Below are 22,847 nucleotides of genomic sequence, written 5' to 3' on the forward strand. Positions count from 1 at the left end.
TATATATAGACCTTAAACCCTAGCTCTCATTTCCATACGAATTTTCTCTAACCCTAGCTTGGAAAGAGAGTGGAAAAGAGAGAGTTAGTGAGAGAGATTGGTTGGTGAATCATCTTGATTCTTCCTTGTTCTTCTTCACCTTTGAACCTTTACTTTGAATCGTTCCTCTGACGATTCTGAGTTCTTTTGGGGTAAGTTAACCTAACCCTAACCTGTGTTAGAGCTTAGATTAGACTTGGTGTTGTTGTATCTCATTTCTATCCTTATTTTAGGGTATTCTAGCGCCGTTGACGAAGACAACTCGTCTAAATCAGCTCGGCGGTTCTTTCTTCGCTTAAGGTGCGGACTTTAAGTGTATAGGTTATGGTTTTCAAGGCTTTCAATCCCAGTTAGTGATTTATTCTTGTTATGGATGAGATTTCACATGTCAAATGTTGTGTTTACATTGCTTTCCTGATATGCATATGCTATATTGAGATTTGTGTATTCTAAGTGTATTTATAAAGTACCGTATACGTATAAAATACGCACTTGTGTTTGCCATGATTAATTGTCATGTATGTATGCTAGATGCATGTATGACAACTCCTTGATAAAAGGAATTGTCTAAGTGCATGTATTTCAACATGCGTCATGTATGTTGTTCCAGGTATGCTAAGTGTGTGTCGAAGTGCATGAGTGATCTAAGTGTAACTGATTACACTAATTGTGGGCGTTGAGAAGTGATTCTCAATACTCCTATTGATGCGCATGTTTCCCTTTATGCAGTTACATTCCAAGTTATTGAAATTCAAGCATCTCCTATGCTTACATTTATGTTAAGTTGATATTCTTTAGATGTGTATGTACCATGATTTGAGTTGTTGATTACTGTTTTACATTCCATATGAATATCTGTAGTGGTGTAGGATGTTTGGGACTATGCCTTAGTCCAGGAAATCGGTAATTGACCCTATGAATCGTGGTTAAGATTGCTTTCGCCATGTAGGACGTATTAGACGAACCTGAGCCGTATTAGAGTTGGCGGCAGTGGTTTGGCCACGCGGAGTGTTTGCGCACTCTATGTCGTTCAACTCAACGTGCGCTCGTGCTAGTCGAGTTCGTCAAATAACCCGATTGTCCGATGTATGTTAACCATGTATGGACGCTACTGCTTGAATCTAGGGTACCGAACTTACCAGTGGAATCCTAATAACCATGGTACCTGATCCGCTAAGACTCATGAGCCGGACATGGTGGTATGGGACACCGTGGTCGAGCTGTCGGCCTACGCTGGGGTGACGAGCCTCCCCGTAGTGACCAATGAGCAACTAAACTCGTGAGCCGATTATGGTGGTATGGGACACTATATTCGTGCTGTCGGCCTACATTGATTGGTGACGAGCCCTTTGTAGTGACCTCGAGCATACCTGGATACCGCAAGGAGGTGACGAGCCGATCTGTGGTAGTAAGGGCATGAAAGGCGTGCATTGATTGGTGACGAGCCCTTTGCTACGACCTCAACTATATGATCGTATGAGATATCTAGGATTGACGACCCTAGTATGGATCATTGTTTGGATAGTGACATGAGGAAGGTATCTTAGCTTCCCAATCCTGTTGTGTGAAATGGACTAATAACAACTTGGTAATCATATCCATGCACCGCATTTGCATGTGCTTTGTAGATGTGGCGCACTTTGAGGCGATGTCATGCGTAACGTAAGATGAAGACGCTGAGGGTGTACGCGTGAGGGCACGCATCATACCGCATTCATACTTGCATTAACAAGAGTACTTAGGATTTATTTACTTGTCCTGCTTTATCATTACTGTTTGATTGAACTGATAACATGTTAACCATTGGCCTTATTATTCCACCGAGTTGATCACTCACTCCCACGTTTCGGCGGTGTTACACACCCACCGGACTCTCTTAGGCCCCGATGTTGCAGATGTGGATGCGACGTCGAGGCAGAGCGGGAGCCGGATGACGACGAGGCTGCCTTCTCCTGCAGTTTTGAGACGGGTTCTAGCGAGCCTCGGTCGGATGCGCGGGATCTCGATATTTCTGGGAACCGAAATGATGTAATTTGATACTTATAACTTTGTTAAATAACACTTTTACACGATCTGGTTGTATATGTAATTCAAGGATTTACACTTGTACACATTTTTACTATAAGTCTTCCGCTTGCTTTATTCACTTGTCCCTGAAGCATATCTGTGTTTTGGCTTAATCTATTCCATGTTTTATGCACTAATACAGTCAACATACATTCATCATTAAATATGTTGCATAAGTGATGTTTTGGAACTCGGGAGCTGAGTTATGCTCGACCCTCGAATTTCAGGACGTTAAAAGTTGGTATCAGAGCATGATCTGGATTAAACCGGACCTGGGTTATGGTCACACACCGCACGTTGTCACCACTATAGTGTATTTGGGTGCGGGTCTATCATCGCTTTGTGTTTGTGCTCCGTAGTTTCTATTGGCGAAAGTTTCTTGAAAACCTTTGCCGAGATCGAGTCTGTACCCTTACCTGATCACACACAGCGACCCGAAACCTTTCCTAGACCCTCTATTAATGAGTTTAGACGGTCAATCTTCCTTTTTTTCATCTTAAACTTTCCAGAAATCGCTGTTTGAATCAGATTTCTGTCCGAATGACCCGATAGGCCTCAAACTACGCAAGGGGCCATTTGGGGCATTTCCAGTGGGGCCCAGGGGGGGAACCACATGTTTTGGACCAAGGGGGATCAGGAGGGCCTCGCCAAATTGGTGAGGCATCGCCGATATGTCCAGAGACCGGCGATGCCATCGCCGGTCAGCGGGCTTGGCGGGCCGGGCCGACGTGGGCCGATCGTCCCTAGGTCTTGTGTGGCCCACCCCTCCACGGTTTTCTTTTTAAAACCTCTCCGTTTACCTATTTCCTTCACAAAACCCACCCCCAAGCTTTCCTTTTCTTCCAAAACCTCTCCAAACTCCTTCAAATCTCTCCCAAATCTTCATCTTCCTTCCATTTTCGTGCAAACCCATCACCCCATTCTCAAATCTTCCATTCCATTACTGATTTCTTCTTTTTCCCTTCTCATTTGAGCCCTTTCATTCCCTATTTGGCTAATAGTTGTGTGGAAGCTTCACCATCTTCCTATTTCTCTCTTTCTCTCATTTCTCATGGCCCTCTTTGAGATTGTGACGGTCATCTTTTCCATTTCTTCCCTTCTTTCCTTGATGGGGAAGAAGAGAGCGCCCGTGGATGAAGCCGGGCCGAGCCGCCCAACCCGTGCACGGAGGCCGAGAGGTGCCGCCGCTAGCACGTCCGCCACGCGCGAGTTCCAGACGAAGCGGGACCTCGATCCTCGAGCTCCTGTCAGTAGGACCTTGTTGGCAGAATTGTCGCATGGAGTCTATGAGGGGCGTAGAGTCCTTTTTGAGGCTCATGTTGATCCGCGGCTCTTTGGTGAGTTCTTCTTGTTAGAGCGCCTAGAAGGGGCTGGTTGGGGTCCCTTGTTCGAAGGCGAGTATCGCGCGAATGCTAGCACTGTTCGGGCCTTCTATGCCAACATTCTGGAGCCTTCGCTGGATCCTCTGCAGTTCAAGATTCCCTGTGGTAGCGGTCGAGTTGGAATTGTCAATGTTGCTTTGATATCCCGACTCTTGAAGGTGCCACTTGGGGAAGTGCATGCCAGCGAGAAGAATGTGGACAGTGTGCGCGAGAGGGATCGTCGCACCCGATCCTTGTGTGGTCGTCTGGTTGAATGGCAGCCGAATAGGAGTCTTCTGGCTTCTTTCATGACGGACGACTTCCGTTTGCTTCACCACATCTTTACGTTCAATGTATATCCAAGGTGGAGCAACCGCAGCGAGTATACGCGCCTGATGGTAGATTTTCTATATCAGGTGGGGCAGGATGCGAAGTTGTGTGTGCCGACGTACGTCCTGCGTCAGATTATTCTCATCGCTCGTTCGAGTAGACGGACCGAGTCTCTTCCCTTTGGCCGCCTTATTTGCAAGATCGCACATGAGTTCGGCTATAGGCTTGGAGCTGAGAAGCCGGTCCCTGTTCACCATATCAACTTGAGGACCCTTAAGCTGATGGAGGTTGGTTCTGGTCGGCTTGCCTCTGAGGGTGAGGCCGGGTCTGAGAGTGGTGATGATGAGAGTTATGCTGAAGGTGGTGCGGAGTCTGAGGAAGAAGCAGAGCAAGACGAGGAAGAGATTGAGGCACAGGATTCGAGTGATAGCTCTCCTCCTGTGGTGCCAGAGCAGGGCGCAGAGCAGGTTGCCAGAGATGCCCGTCTTACACGGCTTGAAGAAGGGCAAGCTGCTTTACGCCAGGAGATGGTGGATCTTCGAGGCTTTGTTAAGCATAAGTTTAAGAAGATGTCTCGGACTTTGAAGTCTATCCTGTGTTGCTTGCAGGATAAGGGTGCTCCGCCTCCATCTCCTGATTCCGACGAGTAGCATCGTCGTGGCCGTCTTTGCTTTGTTGTGTTTTTCTTTCTGTGTGTAGCCGTTGTTGGCTTGTAGTTGGAGTTGTTGTAGTGTTGTAGCTGTTAGTGGTTGTAGTTGTTGTGGTTGTTTGAAGTGTTAGATGTTGTTGTTTTCATGCTTTCCTAGTCGTGATTCATGTATTGCTGCACTACTTGTATTGCGACGATTTTGGTTAATGGAATGCATGTTGTTTGTTTTTGGAGTTGTGCTGTGTTGTTGTTGTGTGGATGGATTATGTGACTTAGAATCTGACAGGTTGCATCCTTTGATTTAATGTAGGGATGCCTCCTAAGGGTTCGAAGACTTCGGCCCGTCTTTCTCTGATTGAGTCGCTTGCTGGGGTTCCTCCCTTGAGCGATAGCCAGTCAGATCCACAGGCGGGTCCATCTCGTGCTGGTGTTGGGTCGACACCTATGGCTCCTCCAGTCACACCCTCGGTTCCTGAGCCGAGCCATGCACCTTCTTCTGCTTCACCTGTAGCAGTTTCAGCAGCAGCAGTATCAGCAGCAGCAGCAGCAGCAGCAGCAGGAGTTCCTCTCCTCCATGGCTGGCATCTTTGCTCAGTCAGTAGGGGCGACTCCACCTGTTTCACCTATGCCTCCATCTGGGAGTGCCAGTGCCAGTGCCAGCGGCACATTCGAACGATTCTAGCGCTTGCGGCCTCCTACTTTTGCGGGTTCTCATAGACCCGAGGAGGCCGAGTATTGGATTGACCGCATCTCTAAGATGCTGAGGCCGTTGCACTGCTCTGAGGTCGAGCAGGTTGAGCTTGCCACCTTCATGTTTGAGAAGGAGGCCAGTTTGTGGTGGGACAGTGTGCTTCGCACTGTCGAGGAGGACTTCGTGTGGTCGTGGCAGGCGTTTGAGGCGCGCTTCCACGAGAAGTATTTTCCGGTGACGTACCGACACGAGAAGGAGAGTGAGTTCCTTCGCCTCCGCCAGGGAGGGTTGTCGGTTACGGAGTATGAGAACCGGTTTACTGAGTTGGGGCGGTATGTTCCTTTGATCCTGGGTGATCAGCCGATGAGGATGCGGCGTTTTTCTGAGGGGCTGCGACCTGAGATCCGATCGAAGATTTGCTGTGCCAGCATTTCTTCATATGCGGAGCTAGTGAGCATGTCCTTGCGAGCAGAGCAGGACGGAGATAGAGCGTCCCGCATGCGAGCACCGATGCCTCCTAGGCCGCGACCGGATTTCCAGGGTGCACCTTTCCTCGGCAAGAGGCCGCGTGTTGATTCTCCTCCGAGGCGTTCAGCGCCGCCCGCTCAGCAGATGAGAGCTGATCTGAGATGTTCTTATTGTGGGAAAGTGGGGCACTTGGACCGTTTCTGTTTTCCGTATGCGGGGCAGTGGTTTTACTCCACCGCAGAGGGTTAGCCGTCCGATGCCTCGGTGATTTCTCCTCCTCCTCTTCGATCGGCGCCAGCTCATCCATCTTCAGACCTGCCGTTCCTGGTTTCAGGCCACCTCATCGGCCCATGGTTCCTCCGCCGAATCGTCGCCAGCAGGCTCGTGTTCATGCGCTTTCAGTTGAAGCGCCTATGTCTGACTTGGTGCCGAGGTCCTTTGAGGTGACAGCGCATATAGAAGGTATTCCGGTTTCTGTGCTAGTGGATACAGGGTCCACTACTTCTTTTATTTCTTATGCGGCAGTTAGGCGTTTGGGTTTGAGATCTGTTCCTATGCAGGAGTGACGCTTACTACCGCTACGGGGATGTCCTCTGCCTTGGGCAAGCGTTGTATGGATTGTTTGGTCGATCTGGGGAGTGGATCGATCCGTGTTGATTTGCTAGTCGCACCGCTTTATCACTATGATGTTATTATGGGTATGGATTGGCTCACGAGGATGCGAGCCGAGATTGATTGTGAAGCGAGATCAGTGACGATCCATGGACCTGAGGGCGAGACTGTTACTTTCCCGGTTCAGGTCAGTTACCCTATTCGTATTGATTTTTATTCTTCTCTGTTGGAGAGTTCGGCCGAGTCGGCGTTGGTTAGTACGCCGGTGGTTCAGGAGTTTGAAGATGTGTTTGAGTCGATTCCTGGATTACCTCCTCAGCGTGAGATTGATTTTGATATCGATCTTATGCCTGGTGCGGCGCTCATTTCTTTACCCACCTATCGGATGCCTCCGAGTGAAATGGAGGAGTTGAGGAAGCAGATAGATGGTTTGCTAGAATTGGGTTTTATTCGCCCAGTGTGTCTCCTTGGGGAGCACTGTTTTGTTTATGAAGAAGAAGGATGGTTCCTTGCGATTGTGTATTGATTATCGCAGTTGAACTTCTGGTAATCGTGAAGAATAAGTACCCTTTGCCCGGGATTGATGATCTGTTTGATGAGTTGAAGGGGGCACGGTACTTCTCGAAGGTTGATCTGCGGTCAGGATCATCGGTTGCGCGTCAAGGATGGGGGCGTGCAGAAGACCGCTTCAGGACTAGCTCCGGTCATTATGAGTTCCTTGTGATGTCGTTCGGTCGTAACTAACGCACCGGCCGTGTTCATGGATCGATGAACAGGGTGTTTCGGCCGTTTCTGTTTCGATTCGTCATTGTATTCATCGATGACATTTTGATTTATTCGACGAGCGGGCAGAGCACGAGGAGCACTTAAGAGCGGTTTTGGGTACTCTTAGGGAGCATCGGCTTTTCGCACAGTTCAAGAAGTGTGATTTCCGGAAAGAGGAAGTCAAGTTCTGGGACATGTGGTGTCCAAGGACGGGATAGCCGTCGACCTTGCCAAGGTAGGTGCAGTGCAGGAAGCCTGGTTCGATTTTCGAGGTGAGGAGTTTTCTTGGCCTTGCAGCTACTATCGACGCTTTATTCAGGACTTCTCGAAGATTGCCATACCGTTGTCGCAGTTGACACGGAAAGATTTGAAGTTTGCTTGGAGTGAGATGGCGGAGTTAGCTTTTCAAGAGCTGAAGGACAAGTTGACGTCCGCCCCTGTGCTAGTATTGCCATAGCAAGGGGTTAAGTATATTATATATACTGACGCCTCTCGCGTTGGTCTGGGTTGTGTCCTTATGCGGAAGGACAGGGTGATTGCTTATGTTTCGCGTCAGTTGAGGAAACATGAAGAGAATTACCCTACGCACGACTTGGAGTTAGCAGCTTTCATTTTCGCACTAAAGCTCTGGAGACATTACCTCTATGGTGAGGAGTTCGAGCTCTTTTGCGACCACAAGAGCCTTAAGTATATTTTCACGCAGCGTGATTTGAATATGAGGCAGCGCAGATGGATGGAAACATTGAAGGACTTCAAGTTCAATGTTTCTTACCATCCTGGTAAGGCGAACCTTATGGCAGATGCGTTGAGTCGCAAGAAGGCTTTGGAGTTTGCGGCTCCGCTGATGATAGCAGAGTGGGAGATGTTGGAGTTCGTGCGCGATTTTGAGCAGAAGCTTACGGTGGTTGAGCCGTATGAGGTTATCGCACACATTCGTGTACAGCCCGTTATCGACGAGAGGATCGTTGCAGCTCAGGCAGATGATGAGCTTTTGGTGAAGATGAGGCAGCGGGTTGGTACAGATGAGAGCTCCGACTGGAGTGTTAGTTCTGATGGGGGCCTACGTTTTCATGGCCGGTTATGTGTTCCTGACATCCCTGACTTGAGACGTGAGGTTCTCGAGTTAGCCCATAGTTCTAAGCTTGCGATGCATCCAGGTAGCATGAAGATGTATCAGGATATGAAGAGGTCTTATTGGTGGGACAATATGAAGGTCCAGATTGCTGAATTTGTTTCTCGTTGTCTCACGTGCCAGCAGGTCAAGGCAGAGCATCGCCGACCTCCTGGGTTGTTGCAGCCCATGCACATAGCTGAATGGAAGTGGGATTTCATCTCTATGAATTTTATTTCTGGGTTGCCGAGGACAAGAAAGGGATTTGACTCTATTTGGGTGATCGTCGATCGATTAACGAAGTCGGCACATTTCTTACCGATCCGAGTCACTTACTCTGCAGACGAGTTGGCTAGGTTGTATATCAAGGAGATAGTGCGTCTGCATGGAGTTCCCCTGGAGATTGTGTCTGATAGAGACACGCGTTTTACATCTATCTTCTGGACTCGTATCCAGGAAGCAATGGGTGTGAAACTGAAGTTCAGCACCGCGTTTCATCCGCAAACAGATGGGCAGACGGAGCGCGTGAATCAAGCCCTGGAGGATATGTTGCGAGCTTGTGTTTTGGATTTCAAAGACAGTTGGGATGATTGTCTTCAGTATGCAGAGTTCGCGTATAATAATAGTTTCCAGGCGAGTATCGGTATGGCTCCCTACGAGGCGTTGTATGGTCGCCCGTGTAGAGCACCACATTGTTGGGCAAAAATTGGTGAGCGTAGTTTGCTTGGCCCAGAGTTGGTGCAGGTGACTTCAGAGAAGGTTGACATCATTCGACGTCGACTTCTAGCAGCGAGACAGAAGAGTTATGTCGATACGAGGCGTCGACCGCTTGAGTTTGTAGTGGGAGACCATGTGTTTCGAAGGTCTCTCCTATGAAGGGAGTTCGGCGGTTCGTAAGAAGGGGAAGCTGACGCCGAGATTTATTGGTCCATTTCAAGTTCTGGATCGAGTGGGAGCGGTAGCATACCGCCTTGCTTTGCCCACACCTCTTGCGGGCGTGCATAACGTATTTCATGTTTCTATGCTGAAGAAGTACGTTCCTGATTCTTCGCATATTATCAGTTGGGAGCAAGTGCAGTTAAGTGAGGATGCCACTTATGTACTGCAACCGACGCGTATTCTGGATAGAAAGGAGCAGGTGCTGCATAGCAAGGTTATCCCTCTCGTGAAGGTGCTATGGACGCATCATGGCGTAGAAGAGGCTACTTGGGAATCTGAAGCTGAGGTCAGGAAGACCTACCCTCTGATCCTCGAGGATTATATGAAGGTATGAATTTCGAGGATGAAATTTTCTTTAAGGGGGGTAGATTGTAACGACCTTGGAATTTTTGTGCTTATCTTTCCTTAAGTAGTTGTTTTGGGGTAATTAGCGCTTTACTCGATTGCTTGTGAAATTCGCATCAATCACTTTAAATTGTATCTGCATGGCTCTAAACGTGTAGATTAGTGAGCGCTACGTTACTCTGAAATCTGGGATCCATCGCTAAATCCAGTTGTTCTGGGGAATTTTTGGAAGATCTGGATCGGACCTAGACCGCGCGTCGAAAGTCCGATAGCGATGATCTTAGGCTGTTGCGGTCACCGAGTTGGGCTTGATCTTCACCTCAAAAATCAAGTCGATCTGATGTTCTGGGTCGATTTGGTTGAGCTCGGAGTGAAGAGTGTGAGAACGGTTGGAATTTATTAAGCTTTTATTGAAATCTGAGTCGTGTCGCTTGCGCGACGATTTTAAGCATTCTGACCGTTGGATTCTGACCCAATTTCACCCTCTGATCAGGATAGTTGGCCCAGGCATATCCTAGTGCTTGTGGACCTGATCGAGTTTCCGTGACCGTTGAATTGAGTGTGGTCCGCCACGGCTGATCTGAAGAGCCGGTCGGTACGAAAACTCAGCCTGACCTAGATCCATGGTCAATGAGCTTAAGTCCGACCTTTCGTGGTTATAGGCCCACCAGAAGTGCTTCGTTGGATCGAGAAAGGCGTGCTTTGGTTATAACCTAAGTATACCTTGAACCTGGGGTTATTTCCATCATTTTAGGGCCTATATATAGACCTTAAACCCTAGCTCTCATTTCCATACGAATTTTCTCTAACCCTAGCTTGGAAAGAGAGTGGAAAAGAGAGAGTTAGTGAGAGAGATTGGTTGGTGAATCATCTTGATTCTTCCTTGTTCTTCTTCACCTTTGAACCTTTACTTTGAATCGTTCCTCTGACGATTCTGAGTTCTTTTGGGGTAAGTTAACCTAACCCTAACCTGTGTTAGAGCTTAGATTAGACTTGGTGTTGTTGTATCTCATTTCTATCCTTATTTTAGGGTATTCTAGCGCCGTTGACGAAGACAACTCGTCTAAATCAGCTCGGCGGTTCTTTCTTCGCTTAAGGTGCGGACTTTAAGTGTATAGGTTATGGTTTTCAAGGCTTTCAATCCCAGTTAGTGATTTATTCTTGTTATGGATGAGATTTCATATGTCAAATGTTGTGTTTACATTGCTTTCCTGATATGCATATGCTATATTGAGATTTGTGTATTCTAAGTGTATTTATAAAGTACCGTATACGTATAAAATACGCACTTGTGTTTGCCATGATTAATTGTCATGTATGTATGCTAGATGCATGTATGACAACTCCTTGATAAAAGGAATTGTCTAAGTGCATGTATTTCAACATGCGTCATGTATGTTGTTCCATGTATGCTAAGTGTTTGTAGAAATGCATGAATGATCTAAGTGTAACTGATTACACTAATTGTGGGCGTTGAGAAGTGATTCTCAATACTCCTATTGATGCGCATGTTTCCCTTTATGCAGTTACATTCCAAGTTATTGAAATTCAAGCATCTCCTATGCTTACATTTATGTTAAGTTGATATTCTTTAGATGTGTATGTACCATGATTTGAGCTGTTGATCTATTACCGCTTTACATTCCATATGAATATCTGTCGTAGTGTAGGATGTTTGGGACTATGCCTTAGTCCAGGAAATCGGTAATTGACCCTATGAATCGTGGTTGAGATTGCTTTCGCCACGTAGGACGTATTAGACGAACCCGAGCCGTATTAGAGTTGGCGGCAGTGGTTTGGCCACGCGAAGTGTTTGCGCACTCTATGTCGTTCAACTCAACGTGCGCTCGTGCTAGTCGAGTTCGTCAAATAACCCGATTGTCCGATGTATGTTAACCATGTATGGACGCTACTGCTTGAATCTAGGGTACCGAACTTACCAGTGAAATCCTAATAACCATGGTACCGATCCGCTAAGACTCATGAGCCGGACATGGTGGTATGGGACACCGTGGTCGAGCCGTCGGCCTACGCTGGGGTGACGAGCCTCCCGTAGTGACCAATGAGCAACTAAACTCGTGAGCCGATTATGGTGGTATGGGACACTATATTCGTGCTTTGTCGGCCTACATTGATTGGTGACGAGCCCTTTGTAGTGACCTCGAGCATACCTGGATACCGCAAGGAGGTGACGAGCCGATCTGTGGTAGTAAGGGCATGAAAGGCGTGCATTGATTGGTGACGAGCCCTTTGCTACGACCTCAACTATATGATCATATGAGATATCTAGGATTGACGACCCTAGTATGGATCATTGTTTGGTTAGTGACATGAGGAAGGTATCTTAGCTTCCCAATCCTGTTGTGTGAAATGGACTAATAACAACTTGGTAATCATATCCATGCACCGCATTTGCATGTGCTTTGTAGATGTGGCGCACTTTGAGGCGATGTCATGCGTAACGTAAGATGAAGACGCTGAGGGTGTACGCGTGAGGGCACGCATCATACCGCATTCATACTTGCATTAACAAGAGTACTTAGGATTTATTTACTTGTCCTGCTTTATCATTACTGTTTGATTGAACTGATAACATGTTAACTAGTGCCTTATTGTTCCACTGAGTTGATCACTCACACCCACGTTTCTGGGGCGGTGTTACACACCCACCAGACTCTGTCTTAGGCCCTGATGTTGCAGATGTGGATGCGACGTCTGAGGCAGAGCGGGAGCTGGATGACGACGAGGCTGCCTTCTCCTACATGCAGTTTTCAGACGGGTTCTAGCGAGCCTCGGTCTGATGCGCGGGATTCCTGGGATATTTTGGGGACTGAAATGATGTAATTTGATACTTATAACTTTGTTAAATAACACTTTTACACGATCTGGTTGTATATGTAATTCAAGGATTTACACTTGTACACATTTTTACTATAAGTCTTCCGCTTGCTTTATTCACTTGTCCCTGAAGCATATCTGTGTTTTGGCTTAATTTATTCCATGTTTTATGCACTAATACAGTCAACATACATTCATCATTAAATATGTTGCATAAGTGATGTTTTGGAACTCGGGAGCTGAGTTATGCTCGACCCTCAAATTTCAGGACGTTACAAACGTCGAATGACAACACCAGGTTGTCCAAAAGAGTTGGTTTGAATGAAGATTGGCAGGAGATGGATCTAATATTGAAGTAGAGTTCATCTTCCCACCCCGATCACATTACCCGCCTTCCGTATGGCACCGATCAAGTTGGTGGAACTCAAGAAACAAATAGAAGAGCTCCTGGATCAAGGATTCAGCTGACTGAGCGTATCCCCTTGGGGTGTGCCAGTATTGTTTGTCAGAAAGGATGGATCCTCACGGTTATGTATCGACTATCGTTGCCTGAATCAAGCAACGATAAAGAACAAGTACCCCCTTTCCCGCATTGACGACCTCTTCGATCAACTTAAGGGAGCACAATTTTTCTCAAAGATTGACATGAGGTTTAGATACCACCAGCTAAGAATCAAGGATGATGACATATACAAGACCGCATTCAGGACAAGGTACAGACACTACAAATTCTTAGTAATTCCCTTTAGCCTCACGAACACGTCAGCCGTCTTTATGGACCTTATGAACGACATTTTTAGACCTTACCTAGATCAATTCGCCATAGTCTTTATTAATGACATCTTAATCTATTACTGGAGTAAGGAAGAGCATGAAACCCACCTACAGATAGTCCAGCACCTACTAAAGAAAAATCAGTTATATGCCACATTCTCAAAATTCGAATTCTGGAATGAAGAAGTCAAGTTTTTGGGACATGTGGTGAATTGCCAAGGAATAGCTGTCAACCCAGCTAAAGTCAAAGCTGTACTTCAGTGGGCGAAGCCCGATACTGTTACCAAAGTTAGAAGTTTCTTGGGGCTAGCAGGATATTATCGACGCTTCATCAAATAATTCTCTAAAATAGCTCGGCCATTAATTGACCTAATAAACAAGAATGCACGCTTCCAATGGGATGAAAAAGCCGAGGAAGCTTTCCGAGAACTCAAGAATAGGTTGACCTCCTCTCCCGTACTCACACTCTCTGAAGATGGGGTAAAATTCACGGTGTACACAGACGCCTCCCATGAGTGTAACGCCCTGAAATTCGGGGGTCAAGGATAACTCAGCTCCCGAGTTTCAAAACATCACTTATGCAACATATTTAATGATGGATGTATGTTGTCTGTATGAGTGTATAAAATATGGAATAGATTAAGCCAAACTGCAAACATAATTCAAGGATAAGTGATAGACGCAAGCAGAAGACTTAAACAAACATAAATGTACATGTGCAGGTCCCTGAAATACATATACATACCAGGTCATACTTACAAGTGTTACAAGTGTTACTATCAAAATTACAAGCATTAAAAGACATCATCTAATCCCAAAAAGAAATCCCAGAATCCCACGCATCAGAACAAGGCTCACTAGAACCCGCCTGAAAACTACATGAAAGAAAATACAGCCTCATCATCCTCGAACTCCTGCTCTACCTCAGGGGTCGCATCAACATCTGCATCTAAGACAGAGTCTGGTGGGTGTTTAAACATCGTCCCAGAACATGGGAGTGAGTGATTAACTCAGTGGAACAATAAAGCAAAGGTTAACATGTTATCAATCAAGCAGTAATGATAAAGCAGAACAATCAAACATGTCCTAAGTACTCTTGTTAGTGCAAGGATGTATGTAGAATGATGCGTGCCCTTGCGCATACACCCTCAGCGTCTTCATCTTACGTTATGCATGACATCACCTCAAAGTGCTCCACCTCTTCCAGGCACATGCAAATGCGGTGCATGAACATGATTATCAGTTGTTATTAGTCCTTTTCATACAGCAGGATTGGGAAGCTAAGGTACCTTCCTCATATCAACGTCCAAAGAGTGATCCATTCTAGGGTCGTCAATCCTAGATCATCTCATATGATCATATAGTTTTAGGTCGCTGCAAAAGGCTTGTCACCAATCAATGCACGCCTATCATACCTTTGTTACTACAATAAGGCTCGTCACCTCAATGCGGTATCCAGGTATGCTCGAGATCACTACAAAGGGCTCGTCACCAATCAATGTAGGCCGACAACACGAATATAGTGTCCCATACCACCATAATCGGCTCATGAGTTTGGTTGCTCACTGGTCACTACGGGGAGGCTTGTCACCCCAGCGTAGGCCGACAGCTTGACCACGGTGTCCCATACCACCATGTCCGGCTCATGAGTCTTAGCGGATCCAAGTATAATGGTTAACAAGATTTACACTATTAAGTTTGATACCTTAGATTCAAGCAATAATGTCCATACATGGTGAGCATACATCAGACAATCGGGTTACTTGACGAATTCGACCAGCACAAGCGCACGTTGGGTTGAACGACATAGAGTACGCAAACACTCTGCGTGGCCAAACCACTGCCAACAACTCTAATACGACTCGGGTTCGTCAACACACGTCCTACATGGCGAAAGCAACCTCAGCCACGAACTCAAGTCCGATTACCGATTTCCTGGACTATTCCATAGTCCCAAACACATTCCACTACAACAGATATTCATATCAACAATTTAGAATAGTAATGGAACAACAACTCAATTCTTGTAGTATGTAAGCATTTGAAGAATATCAACTTAACATGGATTTGTACATAAGTAATACTGGAAGTTAAACAACAAGGAATGTGACTTGCATATAGGAAATCATACACACCAATAGGAGAGTTGAGAATCACTTCTCAACGCCCATACTAGGTTGATATATCACACCTCAGATCATTCATACATTTCTACAAACACTTAGACTATATAGTTCAACATACATGACACATGTTGAAATACACGCATTTGGACAATCCCTTTTGCCAAGGAGTTGACACACATACATCTAGCACAAATACACAACAAATAATCATGACAATCACATGTTCATATTTTATACGTATACGGTACTTTATACATACACATAGAATACACAAATCTCAATATAACACATGCATATCAGGAACGCATAATAAACATAGCATTAGGCATGTAAAATCTCATCCATAACAAGAATAAACCATTAGCTGGCATTGAAAGCCTTGAAAACCATAACCTATACGATTAAAGTCTGCACCTTAAACTAGAAATAGAGTACCGAACTGATTCAGATGTTATGTCTTCATCAACGGCGACAAGATAACCTAAGGCAAGAACAGAAATGAGCTGCAACAACACATAAACCATTCTAAGCTCTAATACAGATTAGGGTTAGGTTAACTTACCCAAGGATGAATTCAGAATCACCGGAATAACGATTCAAAAGTGTAGGTTTAAGGATGTAGAGCAAAAGGAAAGAATCTAAGATGATTCACCAACTTCTCTCTCACTTTCTCTCTCTTTTCCTCTCTCTTTCTTAGCTAGGGTTAGGAAATTCGTATGGAAAAGAGAGCTAGGGTTTTAAGGTCTATATATAGGCCTAACATTGATGAAAATAGCCCCAGGGCCAAGGTATACTTAGGTTATAACCAAAATAGGCCTCTCTTGATCCAACGGAACACTTCCGGTGGGCCTTTTTCCACGTGCGGTCGGACTTAAGCTCACTGACCATGAATCTAGGTCAGGCTGAGTTTTCGTACCGATTGGCTTTACAGATCAGACGTGGCGGACCACACTCAATTCAATGGTCACTGAAACTCGATCAGGTCCACAAGCATAATGACCTGCCTGGGCCATCTTCCCTAATCCGAGGGTGAAATTGGGTCAGAATCCAACGGTCAGATTGCTTAAAATCATCGCGCAAGCGACACGACTCAGATTTCATAAAATCACATTTAATTTCTCACCGTTCTCACTCTCTTCACTCCGGACTCAATCAAATTGACCCAGAACATCATCTAGACTTGATTTTCGAGATGATGGCTAAGTCTAACATGGTGACTAATACTGACTAAGATCATCGCTATCGGACTTTCGACGCGCGGTCCAGGTCCGATCCAAAGTTTCTAAAAATTCCTAAGAGCAACTGGATTTATTGATGAATCCCAGATTTCAGAGCAACATAGCGCTAACGATTCTACAAGTTTTGAGTCATGCAGATCAAATTTAAAGTGATTGGTGCTAATTTCACAAGCAATCGAACTTAGCGCTAATTACCCCACAAATAGCTTCTAAGGAAAATAGAGGTAGTACTTGGGTCTTGGCACGAAATTTTTTCCGGGTCATTACAATGAGGGACTAGGATGCGTACTCATGCAAAACAACAAAGTAATAGTGTATGCATCTTGACAGCTGAAAGTGCACAAACAGAACTATCCGACTCATAATCTAAAACTGGTAGCCGTAGTATTCGCTCTCAAAATGTGGAGACACTGTCTATATGGCGAGCAATTCAAGCTTCACACATATCATAAAATCCTCACGTACCTATTCAGTTAGAAGGACCTGAACATGCGACAACGCCAATGGATGGAGATCCTCAAGGACTACAAGTTCAAGATACAGTATCACCTAGGGAAAGCAAATGTGGTGGCCGATGCACTTAGCCATAAGAAATCCCACGCTTCAGTTACTGCCCTTGCTTTGAAGGAGTGGGAACTGATGGACTTCATAAAGGACTCCAACTAAAAATAGGAAAGGGGAACATACTTCTCAGGAACTTATCTGTAGAATCGTCCTACTACACTAGATCATTGAAGCATAAGAACAGGATGAAGAACTACAAGAACACTATCTGAAAGCCCAAGAAAACAAGGATCAACAATGTCATGTCAGCTCGGATGGTGGAATTAAGTACTGTGATAGGATATGTGTACCAAGGGTACCATAATTAAAGTAGGCAGTGTTGGACGAAGCTCACCAGTCCAAACTAACCATCCACCCTGAGAGCACCAATATGTATCAAGACATGAAACATCAGTATTAGTGGAACAATTTAAAACAAGAGATAGCCATGTACATGGCTAAATGCCTCACCTGCCAGCAAGTGAAAGCGGAACATCAAAGGCCTTCAGGACTACTGCAACCCCTCAATATACCCCTGTGGAAATGGGACTCTATATCCATGGATTTTATGGTGGGACTCCCCAAAACAAGAAGAAATTATGATTCAATATGGGTAATAGTAGACCAACTAACCAAATCCGCCCACTTCATCCCCATGTGAATCATCACCTTGATGAATGAATTGACAGAGACTTACATAAAGTACGTAGTTCGACTCCATGGAATCCCAATGAAAATCATATCAGACAAAGACTCCCAGTTCACCTCAAATCTCTAGACCAAGCTGTAGACTACATTAGGGACTTCCTTGAACCACAACACTGCGTTTCACCCCCAGACAGACGGGCAAATGGAAAGAGTGAATCAAGTGCTTGAAGATATATTCATCCTAGACTTTAAGGGCAGTTAGGACGACTACCTCCACCTCACCGAATTTACCTACAACAACAACTTTCAGGCAAGCATCGGCATGGCCCAATTCAAGGCCCTGTACAGATGCCCCTGTTGCACTCCACATTATTGGGTAAAGGTGGGAGAGAAGAGTGCCTTAGGACTTGAAATCGTTCAAGTTACCTTTGAGAAGATCGATATAATAATTAAACGTCTCCCAGTCGCGTACGTGGATGTGTGGCGATGAATGCTTGAATTTACTGAATCAAACAACGTATTCCTAAAGGTGTCCCCTATGAAAGGCATGATGTGTTTTAGAAAGAAGGGTAAGCTCGCACCATGGTACATTGGCCCATTTGAAGTACTAGATAGCGTAGGAGAAGTAGCCTACCGTCTCACACTACCTCCATAGTTGGCCAATGTTCACAACGTCTTCCACATCTGCATACGAAAGAAATATGAACATGACATGTCTCATGGCATCAGTTAGGAACAAATAGAGATAAGGGACAATGCTATCTATACGAAAGAACCCATGCAAATTCTCGAACGCAAGGAGCAAATCCTCCGAACAAAGATTATTCCGCTAGTAAAGGTCTTGTGGTCACACCACGACAAAGAGGAAGCAACATGGGAACACGAAGAGGAGATGAAGGAAAAGTACCCCAACCTCTTCAACAAAGATTGATACCGAGGTAAGAAAATTTTGGGGATGTAATTAATGTAACGAGGAGAGATTGTAACAACTCGGATCACCCGCACTATATCTGGGCGACCTGAGATTATTACAATAATACCCCATCACTCCCTCCTAAAACTAGTTACTGATATTCGTGAGATAAAAAACACCACTCACTCTAAACGAATCATGAAAAGAGCTGTATGAACGTCAGGATATAAGACCAAAACACTAATCAATCAAGTTCCTTCAAAAACATCATATGACCGCCCATTTGGGTTGGATCCACCAAATGGACCATGCAAACACTAGGTAAGGATATCTGACCATCCCCTAGAACCTCGGAACATCCTCATTCTTGGACCCAAAGGCCTACTCACACCAAATGATCAAATGAACAGAGTGGATTGATCCTTGACATCTCGGTGAACACCATATTGAAAGCATGCACGTACGACTTCGGTGTAGCTGCAATGCACCAGAAGCTAGGGCCGGCTAAACCATGTTTGACCAACTATTTCGCCTCCCCTTCTTTCATCTTTCCCGCCAGCAGGAGGATTCAAGCGAAACTACCTTTGTCGTCCAAACTGGGACTCACCATCATGATGAAACGAGTGATCAGGGCCGCCCATCAAGTACAGTCCCCAACTCCGACCAAAACCCAATGAACGGAAGAAATGAACCGCACCACGATCAACCATGTGGGCCGTCCAAAGCATGAATCAACTGCATACTTTAGGCCATGACCCAAAACTTCCCTACTAAATAGATGAATGGAGAAGATCATCTAAAGAGCTGATAAAGGTGGACCCCATCGAATCCAATAAAGAACCAGAGCCAAACTCCTTCCGCAAACCATGCCAGTGGAGAAAACGGACACATTCCAAACTCTCACGCATAGGAATACCAAAACCAGATACCTGGCTCAGATATGAGCTATCCAAACCGAAGGAGATGGAGTTCCGATCCTCCCCAAGACGTCCGAAAGAAAGGAAGAAAGCAGAGACTGCGTCATTCCACCTATTCCTCACATAAGATAACCGCACAACGCGAAAACCACATTCACAAGTACCACCTCCAAGATGATCGGATCACCCATCTTGGGGGCCAGGGAACGTTGGACGACAATCCCAGGTTGTCCGAAAGAGTTGGTTCGATTGAAGATTGGGAGGAGACGGATTTTCTATTGAAGCAGAGTTCATCTTTCAGGCCTATCGTAGGACATTGATGCCTACCTTAGCAAATCAGAGGATGATCGTAACCATCCATCTGTTGGCCCTTCAACCAGGAGGCCTCTCCCAACATTCTAGATAGAAGCAGATGATAATAAAAAATTATCGTAGCTCTAAACCACTCGCACACCAGCAGCAGAACCTCTGTGCGTAACCAGAGTTGCGAAAGACGCAACCTCCCTCTATTAGGACTCTCCCTCCTGCGGACTAAAGGCTTATAAAAGCCTAGTACACGAAGGAATGGAGGTACCGTTCAACTCCCGCACCGAGAGAGAGAGAGAGAGAGAGAGAGAGAGAGAGAGAGAGAGAGAGAGAGAAGGAGAAAATTGTCATTGTAGCTGCCGGGATTAACATTCAGGACACACCAACAGTTTTAGTCCAAGAGGTAAGTTCGCCATCCCTTGAGGTCTTCTCAAAGTAATTAGATTCCACTTAGTTAAACTAGGGTAATTGGCCCGTTTTCATCCAAATTATGTTTAAAACTCTTTACGTATGATAATAGTGGGAACCGGACTTAGATCTTAGACTAACTTTATGCTACAATCTAACCATACAATCTGTGTACTCATGGTAGAAATTTAACTCTAGAAGCATACTCAAATCTTAGCCATACGAAAGGGTGATTCGGCCTTAAGGTGAGGGTTTTCCTTTAAATTTTGTGATAAGATAAATTTTATTGTCTTATTATTACCCGCTTTAAGTTATTGGTATTCAATTTTTTGAATTCTTATATTTCTTTCTAAGTTGACAAAAGACCGAGGTCAGCTGTTCACAGTGTTCTTCATGATCGTTCGATTTGACTACCAAGTCATCAACATAGCACTCCACGTGCTTGTGCATCATATCTTAAAATATACTCTGCGTTTCTCTTTGATATGTCGCACCAGCATTCTTAAGACCAAATGACATAATTTTATAACAATAAATCCCAAGAGAAGTCCTAAACGTTGTAGCCTCTTCATCTTCTGGGGCCATTCATATCTGATTATATTTGGCATACTCGTTCATGAAAGACATGATATCATATTTTGTCATATTATCGATTAGCAACTCTGTTATTAGCAATAAAGAAGTCATCTTTTGAACATGCTTCATTTAAATCTCTGAAATCGACGCATACTCTGATTTGTCCGCTTTTCTTTTTCACTGAGACAATATTTGATATCCATTTAAGATATTTGACCTCTCTGATAAAATCAACTTTAATAAACTTATTCACTTCTTCCTCTATTAGTGGTATTAAATCAAGATGAAACCGCTTCTTTGCTTGTTTGATTAGCCTTTTATCTTTGGAGATGTTCAGTCGATGCATTGCTACTGACGATTCTAGGCCCAACATTTCTACATATGTCTAAGAAAATAGATCTTTATTTTCCTTCAGGAGCTTAATATACTAATCAACTTCTTGTTCAGAAAGGCTCGCATTTATAAATGTATTTCGCGACTCTCCTTCTGTACCCAAATTTAATTCTCACAGGGTATCGATCGTTGGTTGCCCCCCGTCTTCTATTTGCTTTAGAGCTATTTTCGGATGCTTGACTATCTTAGAATCTGTTTCTTAATTGATTGTTGAAACTGCCGTGATCATGTTTAGTTACGTTCGGGAAGACAATGCTCCTAATCCGTGGGATTTTTTCTCATTTTTCTTCATTCACTCCGATTAGGATCTGAATGCCTCTTTCGTTATTCAATCCAGTTGGTTCTTCATAATTGAAACCCATGCTTTTCATGATCTTTCTACTGATAGGGCTATACCTTTTTAGATCTTTTGATGTCAATTTTCCACAATTCACTTCATTATCAGCATTTTGTTCTACCTTTGCTTCTGACGGGGCATAAAATTCAATAGGCTCAGGTTTCTTCAGGCTGGACTTAATATGAAATCTTTTGGGCATAGGCGGGAATGGCTTATTCCTCTCAACATATGGCAACGACACTGTATAATTTGAGTACAGGACTTCCAACTGTTCGGGCGACAATGGTGTTAATGGGGACTGTCCCAGTTGTCTCAAGTTCTTTGGCATGAAATAAAATTTCTTTTTTGTGTTCACTTTCATAGAAAATTCTATTCTTTCAACTTTATTTTCTATCACCTCTATCTGATTGTTTTTTGTAGCCTTATTTTTATCACCTTTCTCTTTATCTTTAGCTGAAAATTCATCATAGTAGCTTGCATCTGCGAAAAAGGATTTTGCTTCCGTATACGGTCTTGCATTGGCCATCACCTTGTGTTGGGTCCCATCTCTGCAATATTTGAAGCATTGGTGTAGGGTAGACAGTATAATGTCATACTGATGCATCCACGGTCTTCCCAAGAGGAGGTTATACGTTGTTACTGCATTGATAACATGACAAACAACATTCGTCGTTAACTCTCATATTTCCAATGTCAGTGTGATTTTTCCAAGTGCACGTTGTCCATCTTAATTAAAGCCATGTATCATCATTCCACTAAGGCGTAAATGGGACCGGCGATATCCGAGTTCATTCAACACTGTTAATGGCAATAGATTTACTGCAAACTCGTTGTCTAGCATTATTCGCTTGACATGCTTATTGCAAATATGGCCCACAATCATTAGTTGTTTGTTATGTTGCCTGTTGCAGGTCAAATCATCATCGGAGAAAGAAACAACAGACATGCAGCTATTTCATGCTTTTGGTTTTGTGCTTTCCATCTCAACAAGCAGTGCTTTTCTGATATCGTTATCAGATAATTCTCGAATTAGAGTTTGTCAAAAATCCTCTGATAATCGCAGTGCATCATACACACTCAATCGAGCTGGTATACCCCTCAAACGGCTCATCATATCATAACTTACTTTTTTAAGTTTATTCTTTTCTTCGTTTCTGTCATCTTCGTGATGTGTTCCAGACACTTCTCCTTCTATTATTTCAGATCTTTGTTTCTAGAGGGGACTTGTCACTCTCTTTCTGGATCGTAATGTGATTACTGCCACTTTGCATGGACTATCTGAAGATCTGGTAGTACTTGCATTGCAGTTCTCTTTCTTCTTGGATTTTATTCTTTCATACGTCGTTTCTCGAGCAGATAATAGATTTACTATCGCTCTTCTATTCCTTTCTTTCTCCTTTCCTATAACAATCTCACCTCTATTTATCATCCTTTGCAGTATTTTCTTTAATGT

Source organism: Magnolia sinica, chromosome 2, assembly GCF_029962835.1.
Source record: "Magnolia sinica isolate HGM2019 chromosome 2, MsV1, whole genome shotgun sequence".
NCBI lineage: Eukaryota > Viridiplantae > Streptophyta > Magnoliopsida > Magnoliales > Magnoliaceae > Magnolia > Magnolia sinica.